Source organism: Neodiprion lecontei, chromosome 6 (genome assembly GCF_021901455.1).
Source record: "Neodiprion lecontei isolate iyNeoLeco1 chromosome 6, iyNeoLeco1.1, whole genome shotgun sequence".
Taxonomy (NCBI): Eukaryota; Metazoa; Arthropoda; class Insecta; order Hymenoptera; family Diprionidae; genus Neodiprion; species Neodiprion lecontei.
In genome coordinates this window covers 665,943-692,392 of record NC_060265.1, presented here as the reverse complement: position 1 = coordinate 692,392, position 26,450 = coordinate 665,943, and the positions used below count along the sequence as shown (strand labels likewise).

Genomic DNA, 26,450 nt, shown 5'->3' with positions numbered 1-26,450 from the left:
TAGACCGCGAGTATAATTTCAGACATTCATAAGTTCAGACAATCTTTAAAGGGAAGTGCGGCTGAGGAATGCCTCTTTTATTGTTTATTTTCACTTCTAGTCAGGGTGGAGAATTTTTAACGGCGGTCAATGGAACACAATCATTTCGGAAATCGAATATCGCCGACTTTTGCCCTCCTATCCATCACAATCACCGTGACGCGTTGTCATGTTACGTGTCAGTTCCCCTCTTCGAATCGAACTTATTTTAATAATACACACCTCTACATACGTTGGCCGAAGTGAATCGTCAGTCTCGATCGATGGACGAAATGAATCATATAACCTGAATCGTATGGCGGAGGCGACCGACACAAAAGTTATCGATCGTGTCGATTTCCTGAATTCGGATGAAAATGGCTTTGAAATTTGACCAGTGCTAAAAATAATTATTATACAGGATCGAACAGTCGTTCAATTTTTTTCAGTGTCAAAATAGTTTTCTTCAATTCGAAAATTTTGTATAAAAAAATGTGGGGGATAAATAAGGATCAGACGGCGAAGGAATACGGAAACGAGGGACCGATGATAGACCCGAAAACGAACCTACGTCGTCCGAGTTAAGTCGCGTCACTGTATGTTTTACCAGTCTTTGTCCCCTTGATTTATGAGGCCATAAGATGGGTGGGTTCAGATCGAATGCCCGCAGAACGACGAGCCTCCTTCATATATAGGAGTGCTTGAATGGGAAATGGTTTCAGTTCAAAGGGCACCGATAAAGAGCGTCGCTACTTGGGCTTACGTGTACGTTCGATGCTTTTACGCCGAATCGTGAGCAGCTCGAGTCTCATTCAACAGCACAAGGCCTACGAAACGGGAAATAATTGTCCTTGTTTGATTTTTCTATCAGCAGGTGGTATCCGTCACCGTTGAACCGAAGCGAAGGCTGCAAAATACACACACCGAGTTGTTCAGCGTATCGAAAGAACGGGGCGGGGTCGACGTTCGGAATTTGAAAAGTTCCGAAAGCGCATAATTCCAAATTATTTGCTGGCGAAATTTGAAGTAGAGAAATTAAACCCAGTTCAAGTTACGATAGAGAAAAGTTCGGAAAAGTAAAGTTTCGATGGGGTTGAATTCCGAAAATTAAAACATGCCCACATATATTTAGTCAACGAGTAAGAAAATCAGATGCCAAACATAAAAATATCGAAAATCTAACACTAAGGAAAATCAAATTTTCAGCGTCGGATTTTGCACCATCCGAAACCTTGATGTTTCTTCGCAGTTTAATTTCTTTACTTTGAGTTTCACTGTTAAAAAATTCGGAATTAGGGGCTTTCGGAACGTTTCAGATTCGAAGTTTCAACGAATAACGCTGTTGGTTTTATTGTTCATTCAGCTCCCTCGATCCTGCAGGCACACTTGTATGTTAAATCAACGAGCTTGCAATTTCGAAATGGTAATAACCAGCTCGCTGCAGATGGGATCAGTGGCGCAGAACAATGCCAGGGCGCAGGTTTAATCGTATAATAACGCATTATACATCATGCCTAGCGATAATATAAAGCCAAAAATATTCTCACAATTATGCTGTAGGTGTATATGTATTTGGCCTACCTGTCGCCGGCCGTGCCGCAGGCGTACAATTTAGCTGTAATTATTTTATTTTCATATCGCACGCGATAATCGACCCCCCCCCCCCCCCTCCCCCCCGCCCCACCTTCCTTTTGAATATAGAGATATTGTGTGCATGAATTATAATGCGGAGTTCTTTCAACGGTCTCACGTCCCTTCAGCGTTGATCGTTAGCGTGGCTATACAACAAACATTTGACGACTATTAAAAGTGAGTTAAAAGTTGCCGGGGGAAGAAAAATGTATGCATGGAGAGGAACCGAAGAAGGGGGGAAATAATATAAATGGGTAGAGAAAAATGAATAAATGATGAAATTCCGGCATGTGCGCAGGATATTATACGTATAACTGGTCATAGGTATATATGCGTAACTGGAAATGTGAAAATTAGGAATTCCCAGGCGAATCAGGCTCCGTTTTATAATATATGCAAAAAAGTTTTTTCCTCCGTACGCATATATATTGTATACATTCAGCTGGGACGTCTAATACTGGAACCGGAATCGACGAAAACGATTCATTTTTGTATATTTTTATTTCATATATCTCGCACTCCGGAAGTCGCCGCATGGAATTTTGATGACCCGATGAGATTTGAAACTGCGTCAGTCTGATCGTTTCGTGGTCAACTCACAGGCCAAAGTGAACTCACGGCTGCTTGAACTCGAGAGAAATGTGTCACGAGTCACGTTGTTTTGCGTGAAACGATTTCAAGGAAGGAAAAAAATAGATACAGTTTTAACGATTAATATCGAACCGTGATATTGTAACGCACCTCAGGCACATGTAGGGGCGTGATTTAATTCAGCGGATGAGCGTTGCACACCTTCGTGGACGTTTTGTCAGTTTGCAAAATTGAATTCGTCCCTTCATTTTTCATCTGGATGGAAAATAATGCCGGCTTTTGCCGAGGGACGAAAAGAGAAGAGAGGAGGGGAGCTCTCTTGAATTTTTCATCGAGGCTGCGCATATTTTGGCAAGTCACCCACCGCCTGCCGCTGCACCCGGCCCGCGGTTCAATCAACCGAGCTCCGTTTTGCCTCTTCGGATTTTCAACGTGTCCCCGAGCGAGAACAAGGAAAAGCAAAAAGGCAGGGAGAAAAGGATAAATGAAATGAAAAAAAGAAGGAAGAGCTAAAAATGAAAGAAAATCCCGGCTGAATTCGAGGACTCCACAAATAATTCTGACTTCGGATGTACGTATATGCATGGTAACTCGTCGCTTTTCATAATCATCGCGTCGCCACGTGAACCACACTTAGGTAGGTATTCCGTTTATTCTGTGCCTTCATTCCTTGACAATGCAATGCCCGGCGTCTCTAATAGCGCTTGACGATGAGAATATTTTTACTTTCTCTCTCTCTCTTTCATATACTTATCTCATTCGCATTATTCCTCTGGATCGACGACCCGCAAATATTTCCCAGTCTTCAGCAAATCTCCCGAATAAAATCGTTGGCGAGAAAAGTTTTAAACCCCTTTGTTTTCACGCAGACTTGGTATAACGTGAAATTTATATTACCGTCAGCAGCTAATCTACATGAATATCCGGAAGTAATGAATGTTTCTTCACAGTGCGAGTAAGTTGGAAAAATATATTGGGCGAGAGAGTGAGAGAGGAAAATAGAGAGAAAGAAAGAAAGAAACAATCAAGAATTCTTGCAGAAAACAGCTGGACAAGGGTTTTTCTATGACCTTAGAGGACCTTGCGTGCGCCGAGAATCAGACGACGGTGGTAAATCACGCCTCCCAAAATCCCGCGAATGCAGGGTAAGAGTTTCTTTTCTCGATAAGATCGGGTGGTTCCACCCCGCAATGCACATCCAGCCCTTCTGCGTCTTCTCTGGCGAGCAAACAAAACGTCTCCGTAATCCGCATGAATACGGGGAAACTTGGCAGGCAGCATTGCGGATGAGAACGAACGACGGAGTGAACGGAGTTGCACTTTTCCCGAGCAGACGTAACGCTGGGCTTCGCCGGCATCGAGTCTTACGGTTGATGAATTGACGCGGCGCAATCCTCCTGCCCGCGGGTCTGCATGGAGTTTCTTTTTCTCCTCTCGACTCTCACCCTCGCTTCGCTGTTCCATCTTTTCTCTGCTCTTTTTCCCCAGAGGGTATAATAATTCTGATGGCAGACCGATGTACAAGAAATATCTTGGTCTTCGTTGATAATCGACCGGCGAAGGGAGCTCTCCGTTCGTTTCTTCGCTTCCTTTATCCCTCCCTTTCTTTCGTTCGCTCTCATTCCTCCTCCTCATCCTCTACCTCCTCGTGGACTTTATCCTAATGACCGAGAAAAAAGAAACCTGCAAGAACTAGCTGGAGGAGAGGGATAAATGCCGGATAAAGAAACGATACACGTGCAACTGCCAGCGGAGTAACTATACTTTGAATTAGAGGTCGGTCCGTTCTTCTGCAGGACCTCTGCGAATTGAACTGTCAGGTCGAGATTCCGCGTCAAGATGAACCGGCGGCCTAGTAAACGAAAGGAGCAACGATGAAAATGTATTACAGTTTATAAATTGGCTCGAAGACGGGGTTTGTCGATCATGCACGTTTTTTTTTTTTTTATTGTATTACTTTCTATTCATTTTTTTCTCTTTTCATTTACCGCATGTTTTTCCATTTTCTTACATCATCTTCGTCGTATCAATCGAAGAAAGTTTAGGAATGTGCGAAAAAAAATAAATAGAATAGACTTTATTATCAGACACCTTGAGGGGAATTCAGGCAAGACAGGAGAGAAAGAAGAGTCGAAAAAGTGATATGAACAAAAAACATGAATGGGAAAAGATACAGACGCGACGGTAGAAGGGTACGATCCAGGCATTACACATCGAGCTTTCACGCTCGACAAGCATTTAATAATTCCATAACCATGTTTTTATCACTTTTCGCAATCTGATCCCTCACATGAGGAAAGATATGCTGCAGCAGCGTACATTCTCCACTCTCACACTGGAGTGAAATACTTCAATTCCACCGCTTTTTAATCACATCTCGCATTCAAAAGCTACGCGAAATAATTTAACGACGAATGGAGCAGCATTGTTCAAAACGTCAACGGAATTTTTTTGTTTGTTTTTGATTTACAATTAGTTTGTTATATGTGCAGTAGCTTTCCTCTCCCTCTACTTCAACGGTAATTAAAATTATATGAATAATATGTTGAGTAGAATTGAACTCGTACACGCGGTTAATTCGGAGTTCTGATATTATAAACCAGAATTCATTTTGATGAAATTCATGTCTCGAGAAACGATGCCACAATTCTATTTTCGATCAGCGTTAAAGATTATACGTTTCTTTGTCCACGATCATAAATGAGGATATCCGGTAATTGTTGACACGTGCTTTAAACCGATAGTACGATTTGTCCCTTCAACCCCGTCCGTTGAGATTCAAAAATATTTCTTTACCCAGATCAAGACAATCGAGTGTAACCAGGCGGAAAAACGTTTCGGCGAAATTTGAATGCGTAGTTAGAATCGCTCGAGTCGCTATAAAGGGAAACAATTAGGAAGTGGAAGGGGGCGATTTGAGTCGCGGGATTCCTCGGCAGTAGCCGGTAACGGCCGGCTCTTACAATTAGTGAGTTTCGAGTTTTACTTGAGCTCCACGAGCGAGCTCAACGGGATAAGTGCAGAGGCTCACTCGGTGGGCGGAGACAACGAGGGCTAGAGATCGAATGGCACGTATCATCCCCTAGCTGGGGTGGAAACAACTGGAATCTGAAACAAGAAAGCGATGTGTATAAGGGGCAAAACGCCAGGGGATAAGCGATAAGCTGCACGCCGCTCTTGCCGGCGCGGTGGTCGGAAGATGACGGAAGGCTGGAGAACTGGCGAGGATAATGCTCGGGGTGAATGAGAGTGAGAGGAGAGCCGAGATGAACGCGCAATTAGCCGGCAGGGCTCGAACCTCGATACGATCGGCGTTTACCTCGTCGTCTGTACGTCACTTGATAACTTGACAGTAGATACAATGATCGTACCTAACCATTTCCGAAGGGTGGCTTCAGTTTCGATTTCTATACCGTAGACGGGCTTACGGCTTGGCGTGTTTCCGTCAAATGGCCCCTCGCTCGCGCTCATAGCGGGTGAAAAACATCACTCAAGTCGTACCCGTACCGAAAAAGTGCATGTGACGAATGTTCTGAAAAATCGTTAAACAAATCAGCTTCACCTTCGTTAAGTAATTTATAAATAGTATGTATTTTATTGTGCAATTTGTTGTATGAGTTATCAGCTTGATGTAAAGTATATCATTAAATATCGGATTTGAAATACAATTTTTCATACTATCAGATTTCGAAGGAAGGAAACAAGATTTGTGACCGAATCGAATCTCACTGCTGTCGAAGTTCGAGTCGCTCACTTGACCACTCGAGCCACTGCACTCGTATAGCAAAAATCAATTTACAATAATTGTCATTATAACAAACAATATTATAACATAATAAAATCGGTATTATTTTCATCGTGTGAATATTTCAATGTTTGTCGAACCTATGCCAAGTTCCCTCAAAGCGGTTGAGATTTATGATTGTAGAACTGAACCTTTGTTGTAACAAGTGCGTGGCTCAGATGATAGAGTGACTGGTTCGATTTCAACCCGAATCGTTTTCTCATTCTCCGAGAATATTAAAAACAATACAGTAAATCAGATATCGAATGATATGCTTTGTATCAAGCCGATAACTCTTGTAAAAAATCACACAACAGAATAGACGACAAGTTACCTGATAAACGTAACGTTGAACTCTTTCATAATTGCGTACGATTTATCACATGAATTACTTTTCAATTATTCAGAACATTTATTACATTAAACTCTTCAGTAAGAGTGCTCCGAGTTCTCCGCCACTTTCTAGCGGTGGCGTGATCTCGCGATCATTACGAAGGGACGGTTTTCGCAGTGTATCAGACATTTCGAACTCTAATGTATCATTAACGTCTCCTCTCCTCATTTCCATTACAATCAGTTGAGACACGCTTTGACTCTAAAGCGGAATAGATGTGCCCGATTTTAATCTGGTTTCAGCGACTTGGTAATGTTCATCCCGGGGATTGGGACAAGTGTTCAAAAATGTAACGACATTCTCATTAACCAAATCGTAAGAAATGGTAGTTTGAGCCGAGGCATTCCGAGGCCGAGGAATACGAGGAGGGAACGCGGCTATAATGAAGACTGGGATTCGTGATAATGGTCAGCGATGAACGTTTATTCTTGGTATTGTTGGCCGCGTTATTAGTACACGTTCTAATCTGAGACCGCAGCTATTTATACGAGGAAGTGAATAGCGCGCGTTATACCTACAAAATGCATTAGCGCTCCAATTTCCGCGACTCTTATGGTAATGGTAAGATTTTTCCACCTGTTAATATAGGATAACAAACCGAGCATACCCACTCGGCTCCTGCATACTAGGGTAGATTTTATTTGGGTCATGTTGGAATTTATTCACGCTCACCCCCAAAAAGTAATCATGTTGTATGGAAAAAAATCAAGTGAAATCCAAAAAAAAATTACCGAAAATTCTAACACAATTTCGAGCCAAAGAGTCGAATTTTTTTTTTTTAAGAAAACTGTTACTTTAAAACCATACATCATAAAAACAAAATAAATTTGCTTCGCCTATTCTGTAGGAAATTTAATGCTCTACAAAAAAGATGTCTTGTAAAATATTCGTAAGCCTAATATTTATCAGGTTATCAGTGAAAATGTGATCTTCTGATTACCGATTAGTTTTTGGGGGTGCCACCCTACTGTATACCCTTCATCAGTTTGACACATGATCCAACCCTCCAATTCGTAACCCATACGCACCCTCGGTGGACGGGAGTAGGTGATAATTTTGATGAAACTGTAAAAAGGCGCTTGGAAGTCACGTTTGCTTTGTGACTGCACCAAGTTTACCGTAATACAATTAATTTTTCTTCTGGTCTTTACGGCGAAACAATCGGCCATGTGGTCGGCCATCAGGATGAAGTGAATTCAACCGGTGAGGGGTGGTCCGTTGTTTGCAGTAACTGTAATTCGGTGCTACCCGGATGTCGATATGGTCCTCGTTGTCGTTGAGTCGCCGGCTGTGAAACGGCCACGGAACTCGTTGGTCTCTGCCGCACGGAATCGTGTCGAGTCGTTCAGTATTATATAGTTGTAAAGTAAAGCCTGGTGAGGTTGAAAATTGTACACGTGTCGCCTGCAGCTGGGAGCTCTTACGATTTCCTCAGCGTTGCCTATTATACTTGCAGGCTTCTTTACCGACTCTTGCCTTTACTTTTGTTTCTCTTATTTTTATTTATTTATTTTTTTTTCTCGATTTCATACTTTATTTCCTCTTTTACCTCAAGTCTGCCGCTGATTTTTTTCCCCACTTCGCGAAGGAATTCATACGCCCGTATTGTTTTTACCGGTAACAAAGAAGTCGCTCCACTTGAACTCCGTTTCGAATCACGAACGAACTCTGGCGCAACGGCTAATTACCAATTAGGCTTTTCCCTCACTTCGAATTCATTATCGGGCCTCTGGAAGTTTCTCTTTTTTCCCCTTTTCAAGTCACGATCGATGTGCCACGTGATTTCAAAACTTTTGGATACGTTATTTTGAGCACAGCGCTATTGAACTCAAGATATCCAAGTGAGCGTTGCAATAAATTCGCTGAATCCATCACGTTGGTAAACTGGTTTTGAGCGACTCCAATCATCAATCATCGAGATCTTTGATTAGAGAAAGACGCTAACAGAGTGAGATGAGATGAAGGTTTCGACAGGCCTCTCCGAAATGAAAGAGTGCGAAGACCGTTCAAACAAAATACACCAGAAGAGCATCAAATTGGAAATTTCGTATCCCCATACAAGCTTGAGTCTAACCAATACAATGTATTCAGAAGCAAAACTTTGGTCAAATGATATTTCAACACGTGTCATCCTGAGTTTCGAAGCTGCGAATTCTGAGGTCTCGCTTTTATTCGTTCAAAGTCTTCCAACCCTGAATGAGGAGGTGTTCCAACCGAGCAGTGAGTCCACGACACGCACTGTACAGAACCACCGGTATAGCTTCATCCAACTTGCCTGTTTTAAACTCGGTATAAATTTTTTAGAAATAGCTTATGCTCAGGCAGTTTAAGTGTCGCGACGAGACGCAATTGGGGTGCTCTTGGTCTCGTCTTCTTCGTTGTTTCTCGGGCAAAGTTGCCGCCGAAATAAGTTTAAGCGACGATGTTTCTATAACTCTCATTCGGTTGCTACACTCGTCGCAAGACTCCGACCGTGTACTCGGATCACGCGAGGATCCCTCGTTTCAGGGGTGCGAGTACAAAAACGGGGAAAATGAGTAGAAAAAACCAAGAAAGAGATCCACCGCAGTTTTCCAGAGAGAGAGAAAAAAGAGAATGCCGTGTTTTTGCCTTACCCGCAGCCCGTTCCCCAAATTGGGTTAGGTACAGAAGTTCATGCGATGAAATTTTGATAACATCTAACAAACAGGATCCTCGCCGACTGCGGGTGAATCGCCCGAATTTCACATCTCCGCATCGCGGTGCGTGCCGGCATTTGCATTCAACTCCGCAAAAGTAATTTGCACTTTTCTTCCCAAGAACGCGCTGGGTGCGAATTCGACCGTAGTTTATTCGTTTTTGTTAAAGCTACTCGTGGATCCGAAATGCGAGTTTGAGTTTTTATTCGACTGTTAGTAAAAAAAAAAAGAAACGGAACGCAAACTTACGTACGTGATATTTGCTGGAAACGATGTTTGCGGTTTCTAATTAATGGATTCACTTCAGGAATTAAATCCACCGATCGATAGAACGCATTGAGCACATCCACCTTTCATTACATACGGAAAATATTTTCACCTCAGCCGAGGTGCGGCTGCAGCATTGAGGGGTGGTTTCATGTACGTTGGAAAGTATGCGGATACCCATGTTGTACCATACACGCTGTACGATCGTGCCGGGCAATTGAAATGAGTTTTGTTAACGAGGGAAAAAAAATAAAGCCTACCTAACAGTTTTCCTCCAGGTCTACATATAATTATACCGGCGAGGTGAATATTCACTCGCCTACTCTTAACCGGGCAAATCAGGCCGTGATGATTATCGTATACTCGTGTGGTCGAGTAAAAGCTTGCGATATAATGAACACAACATTATGAGAACATTTTTATAACCCTGATGAATTAATGCTGGAATTAAGAAGAACCCAGCTACCTTATTTTAATAAATTATCAGAGCCTTGTCGCAGGGATCGATAATGCGAAAGCACTACCTCAATTTAACTACGGACGTCCTGATACACATATCCTAGAAGAAACGCGAACGGAGTGAATTAGTCGAACGAAATTTGAAACAATGGCTGGCCAATAACTTTACCGCGAATGTTACGTGTTCTTTAGGGCTTTAGAAATTTCGTCGTGGAATTAGTTTGCGAATACATCGAAGACGCTGCGCGGCATGATATCGTTCAGAAGTTACCCTGAGCAAAAATACACGCCTCAAGTCATCCATCCCTCGAAACCGCAGCACACTTGCTTGATCCTTCGTGAAAAATTCGCGAACCTCACCAAATCGCTGTCGCCCATTCATTTCCCCGTAGCTCCTCCCATCAGATTTCCGGAAGATTTGCGTATTACGGAGTGACTTTGTAATATTTGATATGGTATATTTGATGCGGAGCAGACGAGGCAATGCGCCATCGCGAAATCCTCGCACAGCTTTGGCACCCCTTGCAAAAAGTTATATTTTCCACAGAGTTAAATTTTTCACGAAGTCTTCGGCTAGTTTTGATCCACAAACGAATTGGCATTCGAACATCACGTTCACAGCGTTTCGTTGGTGAGCTGATTACTCCACCAGTCGTACATCAACACACACATAGCATAGGGGCTGAATCAGGACTCCAGGCAGTTAACCAATTTTGGAGAGTGATTAATTGAGGACGAGCTTACCGCTAACGATTCCCCTGCGACTTGCATTATACGCTGTGGTTCAGGCTCTGCAACACTTCCAGGATTGATTTGGACTTTGAGATTTGAACCAGCGTCAGCTTCTCGATCAGCTGATCGCGAAACCTCGAGGCTCTATAGGAAAAAGCCATGATTTCGAAGTGGGTAAAAAATCGGTACGCGCAAGGCGCGATGTTCGAAGGGTGCAGCATCATAAATTTTAGAAGTAGAGAGTAGTGCCAAAGGAATGACGGTTGATGAAAGTGAGGATGAAAAATGCCGGGGACCGAGACGGAAAGTGAACAAACTCGAGCCTTGTAAAATGACGAATGCAATCCCCTGTCACAAGGGTTGGTTATACACACACGCCCACCCATGTATGTATGTATGTATGTATGTGACTCTGGGAGTTATACAGCCTGGAACCACATTTCTATGGGACTTCATACATCACTTGTCCCCAGTTTCATTCCGCGTTATGAACCCATGGCTGACTCGGTATACCGCGATGGGTTTGAACTGCGGCCAAGAATTCGGTCGGTCCTGCACCGTGGTTGAGTCGGTGTTTTGCGGCCAGAAACATGGCGGGTATAAGGGCCGCGCTCTCCTCGGCGAAGAGGCGAGCCTTTCGGTTATCCGGGATGAATTTCATTCGTCCCGCCGAAGCTCCGGGAGCTTCCATCTTATCCCGTCCTGTTTCACCTTATTCGGTGGCCAGCCAGACAGCCAGCTTGGAGGGTTGCGGGGTGAGGAGAGGATGCAGGGGATAACCCACACGAGGCAGAAGTGATTTGTATTCGTCAGACGCTGAGCAACGTGGAGGTCGCTGCATTACCAACTGCGCCACATCCCTACCTCAACTCTGTCTCATATCGCCGTTTTCCTGGGACCCGGGTTATCATTCATCACGTTAATAAACCGCCCCCGCCTGGCTGCCAGCCGGGCCGACATCGGTGTCTTATTACTTAGCTCTTTGACGCGTCCAGAACCCGCATGCGTAGGTACATCTAGCGCCGAGCTCATGAACCTATGAACCATTTGTTGCGCTAAATAAGAAACGACGCGAGGCTTTGGAGTCCGGCTGATCACGTGCTTTCGTGATCACAAACCGGCGCCCCGTCGACCCCACTGTTTGGGATCCGCCGACCACCGGGGGTGGCGCATCAGCCTTTATGTTCCCACAAAGGGATTCACCCACCCCCTTCTAGACCCGGGCATGGTAAACTTCTGGAAACACGAGATAATAGTCGGTACTTAGAGCTGGTACTACTCCGGCACTAATACAAAGCTTCCCTTCTTCCTGCTCCTTCTTGCTCACCCCTCAATCCACACATCGCGAAGGTCATTAGTCAAAACCCGTTGAGGGGTTGTCGAAAGCTTCGCATCGTTCTCAATCTCGCTCACGTCAAACCTTCTCTCTATTAAACCTCCCCTCACGCCTTGGTATTCGGTGTAACTTCGTATTCCCGCGAGTACCTGCAGCCGATGATCGATGCCGGTTCTTTATTTCGTCGTCCCGAAACTGAAGGGAGAACGAAAAATGGTAAATTCTATACAAATATGAGTGAAAATCAATCTGTCAACGAATTCTTTCATCGGTTTTTCACGCTACAAGGGATCTGGCCGTATCCCAGTTGGATACTCGCGAATTAAACCGAGAGGCTCGGCTTATGTTGAAGTTGATGGTGAACCCGGTTCTCGCCGCCGGAGGCTTCGCCAAATAATTAACGCCTCCGCAAGGCACGTGAGGTGTAGAACCGACGTGGCAAAACACATTTGGGCTTGTGTAGACACGCTTCGAAAGTGCCCGATCCCCTCTCGAACATCTTGAAACCAATTGGATATCCTGCAGTTGAAATGAATATTCAGGATCAAGGAGCTAATTGGTTTGATCGAATAACAGATTTTGGAGCCTAAAGATTGATCTGGGTATATTCGATTTTCCTTCCCGATCCAGAGTTTTTACTGTATGAAAGTCCTCCCCGATCGGCGTTGGGTTATAAAACATGGATGCCCCGGTTCAAGAGAAGGAAAAAGTTGTATGCAATTTGAGTAAGCTGTTACCGGTTTCCTTGTTCGCCGGCGGGGTAAGGGTAGTATGTATGCGTATCGAATCGGGACGGCAGCGTGCGATACGTGTCAAGAGATATTGAGACCGCGGAGGAGGAAAAGCAGGAGCGGGCAAGCGATTCAAGGTTATAAGTGGATATGTGGGCTGCACGGGCATGTGCAAAATAGAATTTCACCAACGATAAGAATTTTCATATGAGAAGCGGCAAAGTTTTGCGTCAGCTGGTTGTAAAATATTGCAAAGCCTTGGGGTGGATCAGGCGAGTGACGTAGCCCTTTTAGTTATTCATCATTCGCCAGGACTAGAGGCTTTGGGTGAAGATAGGTTGGGTTACACTTGCCGTTACCGATCGCGAGTTTCGCACCTTCGTTCCGAAACTCATTCCGCACCCGCGACCGTAATACTGGTGGATAAAAACGGCGAATGTTTTATTTTTCACTTTGGAACCGCTGGGATTGCCCTGCTCGCAAGTCACGTGCGAAGAAATTGACGTCGTTACGTACCTACGTTCGACAAATCTCTGATTCGGTTTAACGTATGACAGGTTTTGTCGAATCGGGGAGGGTTTTTCGACACCTCACGGTTAGCCTGTATTCCCTTTTTCCTTCCATCTCGTCAGTATTATACCAATTATTTCCTTCCTCGTCGCGACTTGTACCTCTACTTCTTTCGACTATTATTATACTCCAGTTCCGGTATACCGAGTAACCGGATATCTCCTTCCCGACCGTTAACAGTGCTCGATCATGAGGGTTGATTGATTACAGACCGGTTTCCTCACTCGAGGGTTATAGACATTGTGCAGGAGCTGCTTTGCCCTCCGTGCTCATACGTCTGGGTGGCGGTATGCTTACGTATATCTGTGTACCGAATGTTTGCGGCCAGGATCATTATCATGGTGTCCTGGAAGTCCTTGAAGTCCTCGAAATGTCCTTGAAATTTGCTTGTGCTTAAAAAGTCCTGGAAATATCCTTGAATTTCTCATGTGCCCTGGAAATATTTTATTTTCAAGTTTTGCTGCGAATGATATATTTATTTGCATTTACTGAGTAACTGTTTTTAAAAAATGGTTTCCCACCTCAATTAGCGTTTTTTGTTTTTGCCTACTCACAGGCCTTGGTAGAAGTATTGTATGTGTCCGTATTTTTATTCATTCTGAATATCCTTGAATAACCTTGAAATGTCCTCGAATTTGCTACGAATTTTTCACTGGACACCATGGTTGTACTCACAGGTGATCCTGATCCGTTTGTGTTTCGCTTCCTGCGTCCCGATAAGCCGCTTCCTCCTCCTCGACCCTCGGCCGAAGCGTGAAGAAAGGAAGCCGCCATCGTGACGAGGGTTGGATCTGGATTGTTTGATCGATTGCTCGCGACTAATATTTTCGAGTCGTATGTTCCCTGACATCTGCACGAGCAGCCCTTAAATCGTGAGCGAAATCTGCTCCATTTTCGGTGATCCTCGCATTTCTGGTTATGAAAATCCGTTTTTCTCCGATATCTGTTATAATTTTTCCGCGTGCTTTTTGGAAACGCTTAATCCGCAAATTCTAACCGAATTCACTAGAGGGAAAACCACTTTATCGCCGTGGTTAGCAGCGCTGCGGGCTGGCTTTCCCTTAGTCTAGATTCGCTATATCGTTCTAATTCGACGTACTATTCCTGTAGCTGTGATTATAGCTATTGGCCCGATTATATCACTATTAATACCGCAATTAGCGGTAACCAATTACATACTCTCTGCCAGCTCTGCACGTGTTCCGCAAATTTCCATGCCGTGTATCGTACAAGCCTGTAATCGGACCGTGTAACGAATTGTGAGAAAGCTCAATCAGACGATAATCCCTTTATGTGATTATCAAATTTGATTCATCGAATTACATTCCCGATTTCCCGATGTTCTATGATTCATTTGAAATCGAAGGATTATTACGGAAACCAAAAGTCGTTGGCCAGTTCCGAGAATCGATTCACGCCGGTTATTTTATGGTGTTCGAGTTCCGGACGGACGAGGCGACGAAATTGATGAGCACACCGTATTGAATAGGTGAAAAAGGAACATGTATCAGAAAAAGAATCTTTGAATCAGCGGTGAATAGACCGAAGTCACGCTGCTATATTGTTCACTAATGGGTCCCGAAGGAATGAGCTACCCTGTCACGATCCCTGGTCGGTTCTGCGTCCGCGGCGCGTGTCGAAGCAGTATAATTTACGATTGTTCGAATACAATCTTTCTGAGCGAAAATTCATTTTTTGAACAACAGAGGAGAAATTACGCAAAGCTTTTTCCATTCTGTGATCGCATCTCCTGATCGATTTATCTCATCGATTCGAATATTTATGAATTTGCGAGACACGTTCGTCACGATCATGATATGTTAACGTCAAATCAATGATAAATCAGAGAGACGAAAAAATTAACAGAGAGTAAATAATGAAAAAAAAGAGGATAAAAGTGAACTTGTACACCCCACACCATCCATGCGAGAAGGCGCGAGGCGAGAGTTTGAGAAAATGACGTGATGGATCACGTCACGCCTACTCTTGGGCCGTTTGAGGGCTCCTAAGAAATATTCTTGGCAGTAGATAAGCCTCTGCTTAAAAACTTTCTCAATCTTCTTTCTCCACACTTTCAAGGGCTTATAAGAAGGAAGCCGCGGTAAGCACGGCGGCGAACCGGGGGGGGGGCAGATCGAAGATACGATGCCGTTGGTGGAGAGGAAAAGAAAGAAGTAATCGAGAGAGAGAGAGAAAGAGAGAGAGAGAGGGTCGGAACGATATCGACGATTCCTCGAAATCAAGGGACCCCCTGGAGAGCTCTTTTTTTCTCCGCTAAATGATCATCCCCATATTTTTTCCCCCACTTAACCCATCTCAGGGTAGGTATGTAATGTATACATATACATATATATATGTATATATATATATATATATATATATATATATATATATATATAAACGTATATATAATATATATGTATGCACATACTTTCTTGTGTTATTGAAGGTGGGGTTGATTTTTCATTGTCTTGAACATATTTCTTTCCAAAGTCTCTGTTTCCCCGACCCAATTCCGCATCCCCGCATCCTTTTTACTCCAGTGATTGAACGGTTGGATTAAACGATGGAATAGACGAACTAGCTGAATAGCAATAATACGACGTATTAATACAAACTGCATCGGAATTTGGATTATGCAGAGATTGGGAACGATCACCGTGCTATACCTTCACCGGTTGGTCAGGAATTGAATGGAGCGGAAAATCCTGCTGCACGTACTGCGGTAAAAGGGAACGGATTAAGAAGAAAATAGTTCTTACGTATCTACATTCCCGTCTGCGTATGAGAAGCGGTGAGAATCCCTCGTCGTTTCGCGTTCGCAGGTTAGTATTATTCGGGCGAGAGAAAATCATCGGTAATATAGAATCCCGATTTTTCTCCACGCTTTTTTGCATCGTTCTGTTTTTTCCCTCTCCGTTCCATTTCTTATTCACCTGGAACGAGGACAGGATTTTCTCTCTAATACCTCCATTTGTTGGCCAGCGTGCACCCCATGAAAAAAAGTCTCGGCAGCCCCGTTTTTCCTGTTTTTGCTCCCCCTCTTATCTCCCAGAAATTTTCATTTCCAGTCACGGAGAGGACATCATCGACGAAGGGGTCTCTCCACGACACTCCGTCTATATGTAGTCCGAGACCGAGGAACCTCGGAGGTCGGGGTAGCCGAAAAAAGCTCGATGCCGATCGGGTTCCGGGGTTAGGGGGAGGTGAGGGAAGTATAACGCCCGGTAAACGATAAGTACCACGAAAAAGTCGGAGTCCTAGGCGAGGGCGGGACCAAAATTCCCGTACATAAGGTGCGCATCACGGTGTCGGGAGATTTGTATTCCATTTGCGGCGGACGTTTGCGTTCATATTTAAAACGGACCGCGCATCGCATAAAAGCAATATGTGCGGAATGTGTGCATTAGAATTCCCCTCGCGGACGAAGAGTCGGTGGCGGGACGGCGTTTGGTCGTTGTTTTGGTGCAAGTCTGGCTGGCACCCGCCGAAGGCCGACTCCACGACTTTTTCGTTTCACTCCGGGGTGGTTTAATTTAAAAGCGGGCAGCAAGAAAGGAGTCATCAGGTGTGGAAGCCGTGGATCGGTGATGCGAAATTAATTGGAATTCCAATCGGAGATTAGAAGGCGAGCTAGACAAGGACCTTGGATCGAGGTTTTCCAGTAAAAAATAGGACATGCGCTGCGCTGTATGAAACATGTGAAGTCATTGTGTCGACAATGAAAAATTCCTCGATCTTGTATCTTCGCGACATGGGATCCAGGCCTTCTTCTCCATCCCCCGGAACCCTGAAACCGGTACTTTGATTTGAAATGCAGGAGAACCCTGACGCTTCCGTATCCGGAAAAGTGGGGTCGAGCTGCCTCCCGGGATTCCTTGGGGATGCGGGTCGACGGTACCGCGGGTGTAAAGGTCGGGGCGCTGGTGCTGAACTCAGAAATTGATTTACCTACTTAGAAACTACTACGATAGACCGACAGACAGTCAGACAGGCAGATAAACACACTCACACTTTTTCCAGGCGGTGAAAAATCGACGCGATCTTCAATTGTCAACTTGAACCCGACCGTGCAGCCGTCAATCGATTTTCTCCTCCTTATCCTCCTTCTCCTCATTCGAATACTTACTTCGCTATCAAACTTACTTACCGCCTCACTCCGCGCCACGTACATTCTCCGTGTACTCTCGTTTCGATCCTCACGGTTCAAGGAACGCCAAGAATACGAGCTGGATCCTGTTTCCAATTACCAACGTGCCGCCTTCTGCGCTCAGAAACCTCGAGCCTGAACAACAGCGAAGCGGAGTGAGTGAATTTATGTAGCGTTTGTTTTTTCTCCCTCAAATTCGAGCATTCTGTAATATGTAAAAAGAACCTATAAGAAGGTGAAGAAAGCACTCTGAATATGTCAGAAAATGGAATCGTATTTAGAAATACAATTTCGACTAATCGATGACGCGGCCGAAGTGTCGAGCCAATAATTGAGGATAATTAGAGTGAAAAAAGGAGGTGAACAAGTCGGAAGAAACAAAGGTGAGAGAAATTTAAAAAATAAGAAGAAGCGAGAGAGGGAGACGTGCACTTAAGAGAAGAGTAAATTAATTAAAGTCGGCACAGCTTCGGCGTATATAAGACGCGGAGTTGACTGAAGAGAACGAGAGAGAGAGAGAGAGAGAGAGATAAAGGGACAGCGAGCGTATGTGTCGGAGTTGAAAAACGCGACTCCGAGACGTGAAAGATAAGATCCGGCAAGATATACGTAACAAAGGGCAAATGGGTTACGTATCTTGTTAATTAAGCGGAACAACCGAAACGGGAATGTATTGCCACCCGAGTAATTGGATCGCTTCGAGTGCCACGAGACAGTCTAGGCTCTCCTCTGCCAGGCCTCTCTCTTCGTCAACTGGGCGAGGAAAAGAGGCATCGAGGTCCTACGCTTTCAAAATATTTGCTCGGAGCGGGTCCTGCAGGGCGGTGCAGAGTGCTCGATCCGTGACAAAATGCTCAAGGGATTCGGAAATTCCTCTAATTGGAGCCAATATCCGCTTCGATACCTTCGCTCCCTCACCCCCTCGGTCACACGTTCCCTATATGTCCCTTCGCCCTCCAATATACCGTCGCCCAATCGGTACAGGGTCGACCGTTAACGGGCCAACAAACTCATTTACCTCCGCCTAAACTGGTGCGCCTGATCCTTGGTTATAACGCCGATTCGTACATTGGATCGTCCAGATTTCCGATACTTCGCCACTTTCTACCCTGTCGTTTACTTCGTTATCGTGCAGTTATTTCGGTACTGCCGGAAATTGCGTATCTCAGGAGCAAGCAACTGTCTGAACTCTGGTGGAAATATTTTCCTCAAAGTTCCCTCTAACGCCGTGAATAAATTTTCTGATTTGTAATTTTCAGTTCTACTCATGTCGGGAGACAGCTGAGGGTCGCATAATACGGTATGAAAATTTTATCGGAAATAATACAGACGTTATATCATTTACAGGAGGAGGGGGTAACCAGAAATTGCCAAATCAAGAGTTTGCCACGAATTATTGTGATGAGAATATTTAAAGTGAATAAAAATGTCTCACAGAAATTTCTAAGCAAATATTTCACGGTGCGATCCCTTGACGTTTATCTATTCATCAATCGCTTGGTCGCGGGAATAGTTTCGTTCGTTACAACATGGAAAGAAAAAACCTGATAAATATGTTCGAGAATTAATAGGTAGAATCCGTGTGCAACTTTCGGAAAGCATTGAGCGTCTGAGCGGTGAATTTCGCTCCGCGTTATAACGAAATGGCGACATTCAATCGGGGTAAGATTTTGATTGGGAAATAAGTTGAGCAACATCACCGTATCTCACGACTGTCAGTCCGCCTTGTCTATCTGTCAGGTTGACACAAATTACCTTTCTGCCTCGCAGAGACAGGAGATTCCAGCGACAGACGTTAACCGTACCAGAGGCATCGGGGAAGGTAACGAGCTTCCACCGCCCCCGCCTGCACCCTTCTGACCTCACGCTCGAAATTGCGAACCCTCCTCGATGCGGTGAATAAACGCGTATGGACGCTTCCGTTGCACGAAGAGAGCTTTTACAGTTCTTTCGGTGCCGCAGAGCTGGCTTGAGGCGTTACTCGCAGAGATGAAAACGGGGTTTAAGGAGGGGGAAATTTTACTTCGGTGCAGCTTGCGTTCGTTTTTTCGATCCTTAAGCGGCGATGATAAAGAAGCGAATAAGAAAGCGAGACGCGTATCAATCTGCCCTCTCCGGTCCCGCGAGTATCGAGCCGAAACTGCGGCGCACGCGAAGACGATCTGTTCGTCTTACCCGGGTCCCCGGGCTCAGCGACTGTAACGACCTCCCGAGGTTGCTTTATCACGTGCAGGGTATTCGCTGTACCTCGAGAGAAGAAGTTTCACCGTGAAAAAGAACAAAATCGCACGTACCGTCGTTCAACTAAAGCGGTTAGCCTCACCCAGCCTCTCCCTCCTTTTCCTCCCTTTCCTACCATCCCAGAAAATAGTTTCAACCCCGTCACTTCGAAACTGCGCCGGTGCACGATTTTTAAATTCCTACGTTCTTCGCCATATCCCAACGCTGTCACCAATTCATAAAACTTCAATGTTCTCCGTCGCGCAGAGTTTGGGCGAGTTAATTGAGCTCGACGAATCAAAATTCTTTATCGGAAAACTCCAACGCTGTCTCAAGGAATCGGGTTTTCAACGTCTTTGATCTCGAGAGCTGCCCGCGGGTGGTGCTTGAGAAATTACGGGGGGTAAACTAGCTCGCGGTGACGCCTCACAACAATTGATTTCCCCGGGCAAGCACCACTCGGTACACTGCGGCAGCGGTTGTGATCTTGAAATTTCACTTTCGCTATCCCTTTGAGGGCGAGGAGCATGAGCGCCGCTTTTCCTTTGTGAAACAAATTAGCCTCACCGGTAATACGTACGCGAGCAGGAAGCGAGCCGCCGCCTCCCGCCCCCCAATTACGGAGTACGAGCCGCGCTCCACCCGATGTCATTAACGTTTTTTCAATTTTCCCACCGACATTATGTGACAATGGACTCGGCGCGGGTACGCGTGGGCGTAACGACGAAAGCGGGACAAAACATACTTCCGCATCGTCCCTGCGGTGCGAGGCTCGAGTGAGCGAGCTTTTGTCAATCAAGTGCCTGTTTTCCACGGCAAGGTGTCAGGGCTCAGCCACTCACCCACTTACCAATCAAAAGAATACCCTTGCAACGAACGAACCCCGTGTTTCCAAATCGGACGCCTACGACCGGCGGCCTGCGGATATTAGCGTCGCACCACCGTCTGGGTAGCAATTTTCGGGAGGACCGACCTAAAACAATACGCAACCCTCAAGACAAGAGGCTCAAACTTTGGCATAATGAGGGTGCCCTCTGCGCCCCGCGTAACCTTTGCAGCTCGTGACCCCGGGATGCGGAGTGGGAAAGAGATAGATATGGAGAGAGTGAGAGGAAAAGTACGAGATAAGGATGGGGGAGGGCAGAACGCAGAGCTTGACGAGGGTCTCACGAGGCGTTGTCCAGGACGGATGGGTTGTGTGCGGAGAGTCTGTCCCGCCTTCATCTCGCGTGTGGATGATACAGGTTTATTGTACGATTGTTGTATGGGTTTACATTTCGGTCCTCTTGGGGTTCTTTTCCATGCCCGCCTCGTTTTCCTTCGTTTTTTCTCCTTTCCTCTGACCTCTTTCTTTCTCTCCTCTTTCACCGCACGTGCAAATATTGTCTTTTATACGGTATTTGAGGTACTCGTACAGGTGACGGATACAAAAGGCTCGACCTTCCGGTTGACGTTTCGGTTGTTCGAAGCATTCCCAGGAGTAGAATGACCTGCAGAGAGGAGTTGGGGGGTCGTGTAATCTTCTATTTTTTTCTACAAGTTATATTACGTCATTTGCGAACCGCTAACAGTGCGACTATTTTCGCCTTGAAGTAATTTCTTTCTCAGACTAAAATGTTTTTCGTTTGACGGTATAAAAATGAATTGCCGGCAAAAAAGTTACTAAGAAAAAGAGCATCTCCATACGGACAGTGAAAACATTTAAAAAAAAAGTGCTTCTCAGGTAATTCGCAGAAATTGAAAACAGAAAACTTGTTCTTAGATATGGATGAAGTAAAATGTTCAGCCTGAATGTTTACAGCTCTCAGTACAACGTCAATAAAACTATAGGACATAAACACTCAGCGCGTGCCTACGTGCGTGATAGACGGCTGTACTTCGGTAGACAGTATAATGTTCGCCTATCCTACGGTTGATGAAGATTCGTACATAGATAGTCATGAACGAGAATAGAAATAGGGACGTACCTATCAACTCATCTACATTCTTGAACGCGCAGCTGGATAGCCAGATATCGTGTTAAGTTTATCGTCAAACCCGAGAAGATTGCTTTTTCAATACAGATAGAAGTTTGGACGAGAGAAAGGAGTGGTGGGGCAGGGGGGGGGGGGGGAGGAACACGGAAAACAACGCAATATTGACAAATAAGCCTTTGCCAAGTTTCCCGCGTCTTTTCGGACACTGTATTCATGTGCCTTATACCCACAATACACCCTCTTCACCCGATTAGTTTCACCGAAAAAAAGTTGCGTCGCAAACTATGTGCGGTATGCACACGGCTCTGTTTTTTCCTCAGGCATCAACGTTAGCGAGCTTGGTATTTCTTTGGCGTATGGTCGGTGGTGAATTGCTGGATTCAATCGTCAATCAATACGCTCAGCATTCACGAAAATTAACGTGACATCGTTCGATGTATATCGCTGCCATTATCTGCCCATTAGAGGGGTCGATATTACGTCTATTATGCATTTACTGTACATTGACATCGTTAACGGTGACCCAAACGAGGCACATCACACTTATGAACATCGTTTCGTAGTAATGTTAAGGAATTTCTACAGACTTGTATATAAAACGATTACGCCGTCTGTTTAAAGATAGGAAATCATGGGGTGCTCTGCTTTTATTCACGGACATGAAATGTCGCCTCGCTCAATCAGTTTCGACGAACATTTTTCGCTTATCCTTTAATGACGCTCTCAATTGCGAAAGCTTGGCATTTCGGAACTCGATGGTTTTCCAAATTATCACATTACTCAACATTACATTTGTGCAAAATACATCAATAACACGAGATGAAAAGCTCACAGATAAAACACCGGCGAAACGATCGCGAGAAGAATGATAACCATGGAGAAGAGGGTAGAATTTTATTGCCTGAACGGTTAATATAAATCGACGAGCAGTAAAGTGAAACGAAATAGCCTCCTAGAACCTGCAGAACTCCCGACACACGTTCAATCATCCAACTCGCTGCTTTGGCTCGGGTCATTGTGCGTGTTTATTACCATTATTATTTATACACGGGGAAGGAACGTGAGTTGACTTTTCACGAAATCCAGAATTCACGAGTCTCTTCCTCGCAGATATATTTCGCCGGCAGTCTGACATAACTGCGGGTTTCGGTGAGATACACGATCTCGGAAAGGGCCGGGAACGAGCAATAAAGACAAGACGGTAAAAATTCGAATTTTTCTCCATTTCTCCAAAACTCTTTTCGCGTAATAATTTAAATCGGATTAATTCATTTTGAATGCTTATGATTGAACGGCTGCTTTGATAAACGAGAATAATTAGTGACTTAAGTACCCTGATAACACAAAATGGAAAAAATTTCATCCGGACGTTTAAAAATATAAATAACGCTGTGAAGAATATTTTAAGAAGTCAGAAAAACTCGGAAAGAAGAATAAGTACACAGTAGGATTTTTACTTGGAACAGTCTGAACTCCCGAGCTCGTGCGGCAATATTTACCGAAGAAGAATACCGGCAGGTTTACAACGGCTCTGATTATTCCAAGGTGCGAAACACGGCGACGTTTTGGGAAGAGAATAGCCTGCACAAGTCGAGAATCAAGTACGGATAAAGTTTCTCCTCCAGGGGTAGAGCTGAGTACACGAGAAGCTGGCGAGTCGAGGAGCTGGGGTTGTATCGGAGTTTGCTTCCATTGTCCTCGGTACCGACGAGTCCTTATTGTCATCAGCGAATCTCCGGTTTATAGGAAGGCCGAGCAACGCTTCCAGCGTGTTTGGTCGATCAGGGGTGAGTCGGTCGAGATGGTGATGGAGGGAAGTAGCTGAAACGATTCAAAGCTCGAGGCACCCGCAAATCGGGACCCTGACTCCGGCTATTAGGCGTATTGTTTCCTCTGGAAGCTATCTTAGCTTATGCGACGAAACCTTGATCTGTGATTTACCGCAACACGGTGACAATATCGGAACTAATTCAACGTGGTGCTGGGTGGTTAGCAACATATTCCAAGGTGCCTTTTCGGGTCATTTTTAATCCTGATCAAAATTTCTTCCCCTCTTCCTCCTCATCCATTTTGCGAATCGCATCCAACGGACTACTGCCCCCAATTATCACGTGTACTGTTTAAAGCTCCGCGAGGCTTCTGCTCGACTTGCGGGCGACGAAAGTTCAAAGAGCGTCCTGATTCTCACCCCGTACAACAGTTTATCGACTTCCCTGTTATTAGACGACAACCCCTTTCGCACCCATGGAAGATTTAGTAGCGACAAGTGGGCATCTCACCCTCTCAAAGTTTTTCAGTTTAGGGTTTGGCCCGGATTGCATGGGGTGGTTTGGTGGGCGGGTGATACCCGCAGACTGTCACCCCGGTAGAAACTCGGAGAGAATTCGTTCCCTCGGAATTTTTACCTCCGTTTGAAAGTTGCGAGTTTTTCGGCCCGGAACGGAAGGTGACAGCAGTTCCCTGAAACTGGTAGGTATATGAGAAAAATAGGGAAATTTTCTCGGGGAACTAAAATAGGCGACGCGAAGTGACGCTGCCGAACATTTCGGCTGACGCAGCGCCCCTTCCAACGCATTCGGAAAACTTTTCAAACAGAATTTTAAAACACTTTCGAAGTAGCTTTCTCCACCGACGACAAACGCGATACCGTTCTTGTTTTTCCACTTTCTTAGTCAGGTCCACCGATTGCCATTTTTTGTCCTCGCGGGTTTCGCAACGTTCACAACGACGAATCGCTTCATTATTCGTCAGCAAAATGTACACGTTCTTCGTTCGAAAGGGGTTTTTTGGACATGCGGAGCACGTCAAATGCTCGATATAACGTCGCGGGTGTCGCTGGAAGAATGTCGGAGGGATTCATAGGGATGGGGGTGAAAGCTGGAGGCACAAGCCACGTGACCGAGCGTCCTGGTTTTGCTTTTGGTACCGGAGTACGAGGTTCTGGCCGAGTGGGATTCTTCCCTGTGTCAGGTATTTGTACATTGGCTGCTATGTTTCCGTCGATTCGACTTTTCAACCCCCCCCCCCATTGCATTCGATTTCGGCAGGGCAACGTGGTTTTTCAATAAACGTGGTGCGAGATTAAAATAACCTTCGTCCTATCGAGTTTTTAACTTTGGACAATTCACAAGGGTGATCTTCGTGCCAAATCCTCGCCCCCGATTGTCACGCCTTGTAATCAAACTGAATGTATTTCGATTTTCCTCGAAAGATGTGTTCAGGTTGGGTGTAATACAGGTTCCTACGCGTCCTTTGTTTCGCACAGACAGACAATGCCGTCTTGTCCAGCGCTCGTCATTCGCCCCTATCGGATTTTCTCAGCCCTCTGGTCTCTGACCCAATGTCTAACTGACGAGGATCGTGAAAGCGAATATTCAAACGAAATACGATTCTCCTGCTTCCAGCTGCTGGCAAATAACAGAGAGATAAACAGAGGGAGAAAAAAAGGTTGGGAAATTTTAGTACGACGGAATATGAATAAGAGTAAATGAAAAAAAGAGAAAAATAGATCAGCAAATTGGCAATTACATCATCCATGTCAGAGAAAATATAAACGAACGAAATTCCACTGATCTACCTGTCCTCGTAATTTTATTTTCTGTTCGGTCGTTCGTTAAAAAGTATGGCGACGGGAACGACGAGAAATATGGACAATGAGTCGGATACACGCCCGGGTTTTTCCTTCCCCGGTTTTGTCCGGTTCAAAAACCCGGGACAGTTGAATTCCGGAAGCGGATGCCAGACAGGCATCGATGTCGGATTATATACGTTTATAAGCTCCATGCAGGCTCAAAAACAAGCCCGGATGAATGCCGACGGCGTGTATCCGCATTTAAATCTGCCATAGTCTAAATTTCCGCGCTCACTTACGCATTCCGCTATCGTACGCATTTAAATGCCTCGAATAACGGGGAGCCGCGTGGCATGCGGTTCTCCACAGATGCCGGTGCCTTCGCAGTAACGGGGATTCAGCGAAGGGGTGCAGCTTTCGCGTACCGGCATTGTTGTTATTTTGTACCTGTTTTTTATTTATTTTTTTTCATTTTCGCTAACCTTCATCACTATCCTTCCAATTACTGACAGCCTCGATCCGCGATCCTCACCGTTTCGTTTCGTTCGGTTCTTCTCCGCTGTTTATTTAGTACACCCTGCGGGCTGCGGAGTAGCCAACAATCAGATCGGCCAATCAGCCTTTACGGCTCACGGATTCCTAGTTTTTGTGTTCAACCTCTGTTCCGCTGCAGGGGCGTTATCGCGATTCTTTCAATCGTTTCAACTGCCGCCGAGCCAAATTAAGGTTCACGAATTTTTCCGAGTCGTTAAAAAAAGGTTCAAACGCTGTTCTGCTCTGTCCTTCAAACGCCACAGTGGCCCCAAAAAATAAATTCGGAACTTTGCTGGTTACGGCATACGACGACTGGAAGATTTCAGAACCATACAAGCGTCCCAAAAAGGCCACTCCCAAATGTTTCAATAATACGCGAAGGTTAGATTTACACTCAACTGACTTCATATAACCTATGAGCGGAATCGGATTGGCCAGCCAACGTCGAAGAGATAAGCATCTCTCCGAGCTAATGGCGTCGGAGTGAAAATCCGGTAGGTACATCAAGTCGCTTCGGTGGGCCGCAGAAGCCGGATATACGAAAGTGCGCGAACCCGCGGCGAGGCATTGATTGGTGGCCGCGTGCCAAATTACCTTCTAAATCATCGAATCGGACAAAAGCTGCAGTGGAATTGGCTAGTTAGGTACCTGCAAGACTTTTTTTCTCGACCTCGTGGAAAGAGGGTCGAAAGAAAACCGACGACCATCCAACGGCCGCGTTTAACCTCGGCAGGGTTTTCCGTCAGATTTTATTTCCGGCTATTCGATCCCAGGGATTAGCAGCTCGGCTCGTTCGATAATTCGCTA

General features: G+C 45.2%; 2 protein-coding genes across 3 annotated transcripts in view; one reads left to right on the top strand and one right to left on the bottom strand.

Annotated features, from left to right (window-relative positions):
* The window catches only part of LOC107219605 (protein O-mannosyl-transferase TMTC1), a 145,328-nt gene that overhangs the window by 18,812 nt on the left and 100,066 nt on the right, over positions 1-26,450 (top strand). The window lies entirely within an intron of this gene.
* Positions 1-26,450, bottom strand: part of LOC124294936 (myrosinase 1-like) — a 43,282-nt gene that overhangs the window by 11,329 nt on the left and 5,503 nt on the right. Inside the window, exon 9 of the mRNA XM_046742539.1 lies at positions 17,343-17,547. The gene's annotated coding sequence lies outside the window, so the exon portion shown is untranslated. The remainder of the gene's footprint in view (positions 1-17,342; positions 17,548-26,450) is intronic.